At 35.3% G+C, this 10000-nt stretch overlaps 1 protein-coding gene across 8 annotated transcripts in view; it reads left to right on the top strand.

The window, feature by feature from the left end:
• Positions 1–10000, top strand: part of LOC135209062 (atrial natriuretic peptide-converting enzyme-like) — a 1031477-nt gene that overhangs the window by 843624 nt on the left and 177853 nt on the right. The window lies entirely within an intron of this gene.

Here is a 10000-nt window from a genome sequence, read left to right as displayed (position 1 = left end):
TCATGGCGTGCAGATTTTTTTCTTTTTCCTGATGCGGCTCATTTTTCTCCCTCTCAAATACGGGGATTACAGGTTTATGTCACATATTATTCATATATAGCACATATACTATATATATGCATTATATATACTATATATATATATAGTATATATATATATAATATATATATATATATAATATATATATATATATACAACTTGTAAGATTTTCGCTCCTGGTGAGCTTAAATTTAATAATGAAGAGGACAGCGAGAAGACTGGAGATCATTTCTTCTTTTTATTGACACCTACGTTTCGGGAATCCTTTCCCATCTTCAGGGCTATAAATAGAATTAATTTTTACAATATTAAAAAATATGCTAAAATTCCCTAATAATTATAAGAAATATAGTTTGTCATTAAGCTAAAAGAAAAATAAAAACTACAAAGTGACTTTAAGCTAAAAGTAAATTAAAACACTGAATAACTTAGTAAAATAATATTCCAAAAGCAAAACGAAAAACAAAAATTGAAAAAATAAACAAAGACACCATTCTGCCAGACTTACTGTTAAGAGGTTTGGTTGTTAACTGATGGAAAATAGCATAGTCAAAAGGCGATGTTGGAGGAATCAAGTTCCGAAGAAATTAATGTATTTCTCATTGCCATTTGTAAAAAATGTAGCCTTTAGACGTGAACTGACAACAGCGCTAGGCACTTTGTACCCCTATGTCCATTTCAAATTTGTGTTCAACAACCCTTTAACAATAGGCAGACTTTTTAAATTCAAAGACTCATTTCCGGAGTTGATGCGTTCTTTCGTTGTGTATGAGTATACTTGTCCAAAATGTAATTTTGGAAATAACGTCGGATCTACCCGACGCTTTCTGAAGTCAGCATCGATTCCCATAGAGGTGCCAGTTATCGCACTGGATGCATTTTAAAATCAAAAGAATTTTCGGCCATAAGGAACCATGCAAATTCATGTAAAACTGACGTTATGTACAATAATTTCAAAATACTCTGTCAAACTGCTGATTGTCTTTCGCTCCTTCTTTTAGAATCTCTTTACATCAAGAAACTGTCTCCTACCTTAAACAACTACCTCCACACTGTTACATATTGCTTAACTGCCTATTATCTCTCTCTCTCTCTCTCTCTCTCTCTCTCTCTCTCTCTCTCTCTCTCTCTCTCTCCCCCCTTGTTTTTGATTCCTCCAACATCGCCTTTTGACTATGTTATTTTCCATCAGTTAACAACCAAACCTCTTAACAGTAAGCCTGGCAGAATGGTGTCTTTGTTTATTTTTTCAATTTTTGTTTTTCATTTTGCTTTTGGAATATGTTATTTTACTAAGTTATTCAGTGTTTTAATTTACTTTTAGCTTAAAGTCACTTTGTAGTTTTCATTTTTCTTTTAGCTTAATGACAAACTATATTTCTTATAATTATTAGGTAATTTTATTTTAAGCATACTTTTTAATATTGTAAAAAATAATTCTATTTATAGCCCTGAAGATGGGAAAGGATTCCCGAAACGTAGGTTTCAATAAAAAGAAGAACTGATCGCCAGTCTTCTCGCTGTCCTCTTCATTATATATATATATATATATATATATAATATATATATTTTTATATATGTATATATATATATATTATATATATATATATATATATATATATATATATATATATATATATATATATATATATATTCAAGTACACATACACACACACACTATATATAATATCATATATATATATATATATATATAATATAATATATAGTGTGTGTGTGTATGTGTACTTGAATATATATATATATATATATATATATGATATAGTATATGTATGTATATATATATATATATATATATATATGTATGTATGTATATATATATATACATATATATATATATATATATATATATATGTATGTATGTATGTATATATATATATACACACACAAGATGACTGGGTTGTGTCATGTAAATACCCTGCGGTAGTTGTGCCCCTATCCTTTTGTGAACTTCAAGTCCAGGTGGCCCACTGATGGTACATGTATTTGGGCACAGAACCAGCTCAGGTAGCAGAAACCTGCAGACTTAAAATAACCAAACACATTTCGCATCAGATGACCCACAATCGAAAGGCAGGCGATGAAGAACACAAAGAAGAATGTGTTAAATACACAAGTCTGGGTGGAACGGTTAAAGGCGATGCAGTAAGAGATAAGAGAGAATTCGTTAAAAAAAACAGGTGGATAATGTTGACAAAGCACATAGAATTAATAATGAAATATTCATAGGTCAAAAGAGGTGGAAAATGCCTGTCAAATGGCGGGATAATTCAGTAATAGCTTCATAAAAAGAAGCAAGGTGACACAGGGTAGACCATTAACGTGAGTTCATAAACACATGAAATATAAGAGAGATAATATGAATAAACTATAAACTGAAGACCTGGGTATACTGACGAATGAACTCACGGTTTTTAAGTGGACTCACTAACGAAGAAACTTAGTTGGAATCACTGCAGAAATGGTTTTGCCTGAAAGTGAAAAGATACCTTGCATATTAACCAGAAAAGAAAAAATACACTTACCTTCCAAGTCCAAAAAGTGACAAACCCTATTTACTTTTCCAGGTCTATTAAATAGGCGGCCAAAACCCATCCACCTTTTTATGACCAAAAGGAAGATAAACCCATCTTCCTCTTCAGGTCTGAAATAAAGACTTTTCCAGGTCTAAAAAGGACAAAACCCATCTACCTTCCAGGTCTGAAAGTAGAGACAAAACCTATCAACTTTTCCAGGTATGAAATGGACAAAACTCATCTACCTTCCAGGTCTGAAAGAAAATACAACCCATATATCTTTCCAGGTTTAAAATGGACAAAACTCATCTGCCTTTCCAGGCCAGAAACTAAGTACAAGCCCCGTTTACCTTTTCCAGGTCTCATAAGGACAAAATCCCATCAGTTTTCCAGGTCTTAAAAAGAAAGACGAAATCCTTCCACCATCCGGGTCTAAAACCAAGGACAGAACCCATGTCCCTTTCCAGGTCTATAAAGAAAGAGAAAACCCATCTACCCCTTTCCGGATCAAAAATAACCACAAATCCCATCCACCTCTCCAGTTCTAGAAAAAAGGACAATGCCCTCCTCTGCCATTCCAGGTATAGAAAAAAAGGTACAATAGCCCCTCTATCTTTCCAGGTCTAGAAAAAAGGACAATAGCCCCTCTACATTTTCAAGTCCCTGGAAAAAGAAAAAACTCCCCAGAAAAAGGACTCCCCCAGAAAAAAGGACAATACCCCGTCTAACTTTCCAGGTCTAGAAAAAAGGACAATAGCCCCTCTACATTTTCAGGTCCAGAAAAAAGGACAATACCCCCTCTACCTTTCCAGGTCCAGAAAAAAGGACGAATACCCCGTCTACCTTTTCAGATATAGAAAAAAGGACAATAGCCCCTCTACCTTTCCAGATATAGAAAAAAGGACAATAGCCCCTCTACCTTTCCAGATATAGAAAAAAGGACAATACCCCCTCTACCTTTCCAGATATAGAAAAAAGGGACCAATACCCCCTCTACCTTTCCAGGTCTCTAAAGTGAAGAAACAAAGAAAAAGAAGGGATCAAATCCCATATACCTCTACCGGTCTCTGTCTTCCTCTAATTGATATCTAGGGGCATCGCGCCACTCGATCTCAGGGCTCCCCTACGGGACGTCACTCTCGCTTCCAATATTTTCTTCCGAGGGGGTTGTGCCGCCCTGTCTCGTTTATCTCGGCGAGCGAATATTAATATTTCGAGAGACGAGATCGGTGTCGGCTTTGTCGTCTGCTCTTGTTATTAATGTCGTTATTATTAATGTGGAATATTTATTTACCAGTGTATAGTTGAAGATTATATATTACAGTAGAAGTGCTTTGTTAATATTATTAATGAAATAATGGTATCAAGTTGTTCTTTATTCTTATCGATATCATTATCAGACTAGAATACAGTTTTTTCATTATTACTTTTATTATTATCATTATTGAATTGATATATATATATATATATATATATATATATATATATATATATTATGTAATATGCATAAATAATATATATATATTATATCTATATATATATATTTTTGCATATATTATATTTAACATATATATGTTTATTATATATGTATAATATATATAATATATATATTATATATATATATATAGATATAAATAAAGGTTTTTTTGCCACGAAGGAAAAAATGAAAAACGAGTTGGCCGAAGTACTCGGCCAACTCGTTTTTTCATTTTTTCCTTCGTGGCAAAAAAACCTATTTTATATACATAAGCATCACGTTTTATATACTTCGTGATCAAGTTATTCATATATATATATAGATATATATATATATATATATATATATATATATATATATATATATATATGTTTATATTTATATTTAAACATCTTACCTCCTTAAGGTAATGATTATATTGTTGCTAATATTTTCGTACATCTCCTTGATGTAACCTCAGTGCTTGTTCAGCGAATTGCCATTGCCTTTCCTTTCCAGTTTCTTTAACAATATAATTTATATTGATTCTGTAACACTCAAATTTTGTTCGTTTGATTCCATCTTCGTCCATATTTTCATTTACATTCATTAGTCCTTCAGAGTTCCCCGGGTCAGTGCTTTTGCTTTAACCGAACAAATTGGAAGCGACGTGCAGGACCAGACTTAATTATTTTTGTTAAGAGATCCACAGAATTTATATGAACTCTTTATTATCAGGAAGATGTCAATATATTACACCATATTCGCCAACCATTTCCTTCTTCCATTAAGTTCCTAATTTTGACTTGTGAAAGCCAGCATTGTGCGTTAGACGTGTTTTGAGTTGCTATTAAACATTTCAGCTCCTGCTTAATAGGATAAATGTGTTATCGGTAATGTTATTAAAGCTATTGTTCTCTTACAAAATTCCAACCTTATTACCTCACTTCGTTTTAACTTCTAAAAGTTTTTTATAATGACTTTTTCTAGTCATTTTCGCTTACTCGGGGAGTAAGACTACAAACTACCTCGTTGGTAGTTGTTGTTGTTGTTGTTGTTCTTGTTTGGGGTTAGAAAAGCTCTATGGAAAACCTTAAAAGGTCTTAGAAAGGTGTTTCGCCTTGAGTTAAAGATACAGGAATTTTAAGATAGGATATTTATGATTTATCTATTTGAATGAAAATGTAAAAAATAGATAATGTACATGTTAAACAGTACAGAACAATTATTTGTAATGAAATATAGCGTATTTATTTAAATTTTCGTTGGTGAAACAACGCTCTATTTGACCGTAGATTTTAGCACGCACCCTGAGTAAGCGGGAGGTCGGATCACGCCATGTTTTTCTTTTTTTTTTTTTTTTTTTTTTTTTTTTTTTTTCCTTTTTTTTTATGCCAGAAGGGGAGCTATCTGCTGAAGCCGGAACGTATGGCCGCGAGTTTGTGGAGTCGGTTTATGGCTGATCACAAATGTCAACAATCAGTTTGATTAAGCAATTAACCAATGAATTGCCAACAGTTGTGCCGAAATGTGGATGGGCCATTATTGTTTCTGAAGGCATGCAAATGGGTTTTGTATGTGCGAGCGTGTGTGTGTGTGTGTGTGTCTTCGATGTATACATATACATGTTCATCCATGTATAAACATTATTACGTCTTCTAAAGAAACAGGGAAACCTTGGAAATAAATAGACCAATTGTTATTTCCCAATGGTTTATAAATAGGCATTATATCCTCGTGTTTGCTTGTGTGTGATGCATGTGCTCCTGCTTGGAAATACAGTCAGCATAGTAAGTGGAAAAAATTATTAACATATTGAAGGTTTAGGAATAGTTTGTATACCCATGCGTGGGCTTTTTGTCGTGTGTAAGTAAATGCATACGTATGATTGTGTATATACGGTTTGGTAGTATAAGTGATAGGTGAAATTGCCAAGGGAGAGAGATATTTATCAAGATTTAAGCGTGGGTCATGTATACGTGTATGTTCTTATGCATGGGGTATATTAACATACGGAAGGGCATTTGACTAAAATGCCTCAATCCTCTTAACCTTTTTAAATCTATAACCATGTCGATAGACTTTTGTTTACAGGTAACGATGTTTACTACAAATTAGTAAACCCCATTACCTAGTGATATACTACAGAGACTCGTATATTGCTATGAACTTTTTAAATTATTAAGGGAAAGACTGAGACCATATGAATGAAAACATTAGCACCCTCACAGCACCTCTTCAGTACTTTCACAATCATAATTTCCTTTTCCATTTTCGTTCATGCATACTCAACTCTACTACGTTATTTGAATAGCCTCGTCAACTAAATCAGACGATCAATTTCGCACCCTTGCCCTGAAAAAAAAAATGATAAAATCAATGAAAAACAGATTAAAGGTCTCGGATAAAAAGACCTAGATATTGTTCCGTATTAAACTTTGGCCATAAGCCGGTGAGTTAAGGCTGTTTATTTTTATTGTTTATGCAATCAAGTGTTGATTACGTTAGGGGTCAAACACGTTAGTGGGCGGGTCGATCAGGCCCCGTTGCAGTGTTACCAATTGGTATGTGTTTACCCTCCAAACTGGGTATAAGACTTACACAAAACCGGGGAAATAAGTGAAATTAGCGTATCTATTTGTAGTATATATACATATTAGAGCAATTTTATCATTATTGCATTACTATGACAACTAGAATTCATGGCAACAGTCTGTAAATGCATCGGCGTATGTGTGAAGCTCCACTAGATTGGCAACGATGCCCCGTTGATAATGTCGTGCAATCAATAGCATCGCTCAGCTGCCCGAAAGGTGGTTTGCTGGAGATAGTAGGTTCCTGCTTCGGGGGTAAGGGTGATTAGATTTTGTGGGAGGAAGCTTGGGTTTGTGGAGGAGAAATATAGCTGGCTGGAGAAATCTGCAGAGAACAGTTTGTATTTCGGAAGGGGGTTCATGTTGGGTGAAGATGGTTCCCCGAAAAAAACACCGATCTTTCGGTCTCGGTTGAGGATGGTTTGTTGGAGAAAGGTTGGTACAGAGTAAGAAGGTTGGCATTTGGGGGAGAATGGTTGTTGGAGAAAGGTTGGGAGGGATGATTTGTTGGGAAGGGTGATCAGTTTCCTCGGAGAAGGATTGGAGATTGATACAGGAGGAGTGGTTTTTTTATCGAAGGGCACTCTCGTAGAAATGCATCGTTTGTTGTAGAAACGTTGGGTTTTGGGCGAATGGTTGCTTAAATACACAAAAGCAGCTTGGTTAGTTAAAGTAGCTGGAGACTGTTTTGGTGGAGAAGCATTAATTTGCAAAAGGTGGGTTTAGTGAGAACTGCATTGCTTGACGTTGTCAGCGAGAGATTCTTTGGTGGAAAAGGCGTTCGGTAATTGGCCAGTAAAATGCTGGTGAGTTGAAGAAAATCAGCTATTGGTGAAAGCAGGCTTTCAAGAATGAAGTTGGTTTGATGAGGAAATGGATTGTTCGTCGCGAAAAAGACTGTTTACATATCTTAGAAGGATGGAAAAAAGGAATTTTTTATTTATTAATTCATTTATTCATTTGTTTATTTATTTTTTTGGTAAAAGGCTGGTTAGTTGGGGAGAAACCCATTGAAATGAAAGCTGCTCCTATGTTGAATATTGTCGAACGGAACTGTTCCATCCACCAGGTTTCCTTTGTTGGTTAGATGAGAGACAAATTATGAGACTGGAACGAAGTTGAAAGGTGTCCTTGATAAGGTCTCCAATGATCGATAGCAAGACTCGTTGCTTCAAGAAAGCATTGTGATACGGTTCATAAATAATGTATAAACACATGCACTTTTATGAGTTCTCTCTCTCTTCTCTCTCTCTCTCTCCTTCTTCCTCTCTCTCTCTCTCCTCGTTCTTCTCTCTCTCTCTCTCTCGTACATACTACACACATGTATGTATATATATATATATATATATATATATATATATATATATATATATACATATATATATATATATATATATATATATATATATATATAATCTATATATATATAATATATATATATATAATATATATATATATATATATAAGCTGTGGCTGATAGCTGTGTTTGAAGTACTTAACATTAGGATCACTGTTAAATGCTTATATATATATAAAATTATATATATATATATATATATTATATATATATATATATATATTGTATATATATATATATACATATATATATATATGTGTGTGTGTGTGTGTGTGTGTGTGTGTGTGTGTGTATCATTAGTTAATTTGCAGCCTTCAAGGTCATGAGAGATCGACCAAGTCCCAAGGAACAAGTAAACAAACGTCCCCCAATGCCAAGTGATATTGCCGCGGTGTGCAAAGCCCCTCCACCTATTATCCGTTTAGACCCGGGACCCATTATCTGGGCCCATTTACGAAAGCGCTGGCAGCGTTCGGATGGAGGCCCCAGCTGGGGGTAATAATGGCCGGCCTCCTAATAAGGTACTCTTTTATGCACCTGTTTACAATGGTAGTTTTATGGATCTTCGTATCTCCCCACCCACCCCCCCCCCCCCAACCCCAACTCCAATCCCCCCCCCCACCCCACCCTTCTCATCTACCGGCTCTCTCCTCACTCTCTCTCTCTAGCCGGGTTCTGAGATTGTTCCTGATGAGAAGTCTCTCTCTCTCTCTCTCTCTCTCTCTCTCTCTCTCTCTCTCTCTCTCTCTAGCAGGGTTCTGAGATTGTTCCTGATGAGAAGTCTCTCTCTCTCTCTCTCTCTCTCTCTCTCCATAAGCCATAGGGTTAGCTTGTTGCTTGTGAACAAGTATGCATATTGGTTTATAATGATCATAATATTAAATAAGTTAAGCGCTGCTATCAACCACAGTCTACAGTTGATGTTCCGTAACTTAATTGATTTTGAGATTTGTAGTTACTCTGCCTCAGGGCTGTGTCAATTCGCCAATCACTCGTTTAGATTAAATCTCAGTGATCTCTCTCTCTCTCTCTCTCTCTCTCTTCCTACATGTGTCTGTAGTTTGCATCTGCTTATAAGTGAGAGAGAGAGAAAGAGGAACCTTACCTTACAATGTAAGGTTCCTCTTTCTCTCTCTCTCTCACTTATAAGCAGATGCAAACTTCAGACACATGTAACGTTTTGTGCATTTTATATATATATATATATATATATATATATATATATATATATATATATATATGTATATGTGTGTGTGTTTGTTTTGTGTTTACACCGTCACAAAGATTACGTGAATAAATGTAAAGCAGGGGTCCGAAGGGAATAATAGGAGGCATAAATACCTGTCGCTCTAGTGTATTCAGTACACACTCCTTCAGGGTACAGTACAGTGTGTGTGTGTATTAATAGGGTGTGAGAGTGCACGTCCGTACACGTTTGTGTGAACACACGCCGCTACATGCGCATGCAAATGTATTCAAACATGCATATATGATCTACAAGCACAATGGCCGGCGAAGTGTGCCAACTATTCAAGGAGCATGGAAAGATAGTCCATTAGTTAAATGAATTACCACCAGTTGCAGACAAAGGAGGTCAGTGTTGCCAGATGGCTGGTCTCTGATCAGGAGTAATTTCTCTCGGAAAATGTTTTCGTGTCTTTGTATGTAAAATTGAGGCAGAACAAACATTTTATTTATATTGTCTTCACGGTTTGCTCTTTGAAGATGAGGGCTATTGGATTCCGTTGAAGTTTGATGCACGAGAATAGCGTTCTTTTGTTTGTATGACAATGAGGTTCATCAAAAGGTTCTCAGCGAAAACAAACAGTTTCTTTACGGAATTATGTTAGAAAATATCCCCTTCTAACCTCTGTAAGAACTTCAGCACAAAATCGTAAACACTAAGGCGACTTTCCTTATTGTATCAGGTTGCCGTGAGCATTATATCTTCTAAACTCCCTAAGCATAGATAGGGTTACGATTGGCATTACAACACCTAAACTTTGCCAAGCGCAGTACA

Source organism: Macrobrachium nipponense, chromosome 37 (genome assembly GCF_015104395.2).
Source record: "Macrobrachium nipponense isolate FS-2020 chromosome 37, ASM1510439v2, whole genome shotgun sequence".
In the NCBI taxonomy this organism is placed as follows: domain Eukaryota; kingdom Metazoa; phylum Arthropoda; class Malacostraca; order Decapoda; family Palaemonidae; genus Macrobrachium; species Macrobrachium nipponense.
Note: the sequence above shows the minus strand (reverse complement) of the source record. Positions and strands in the feature narration are given on the sequence as shown.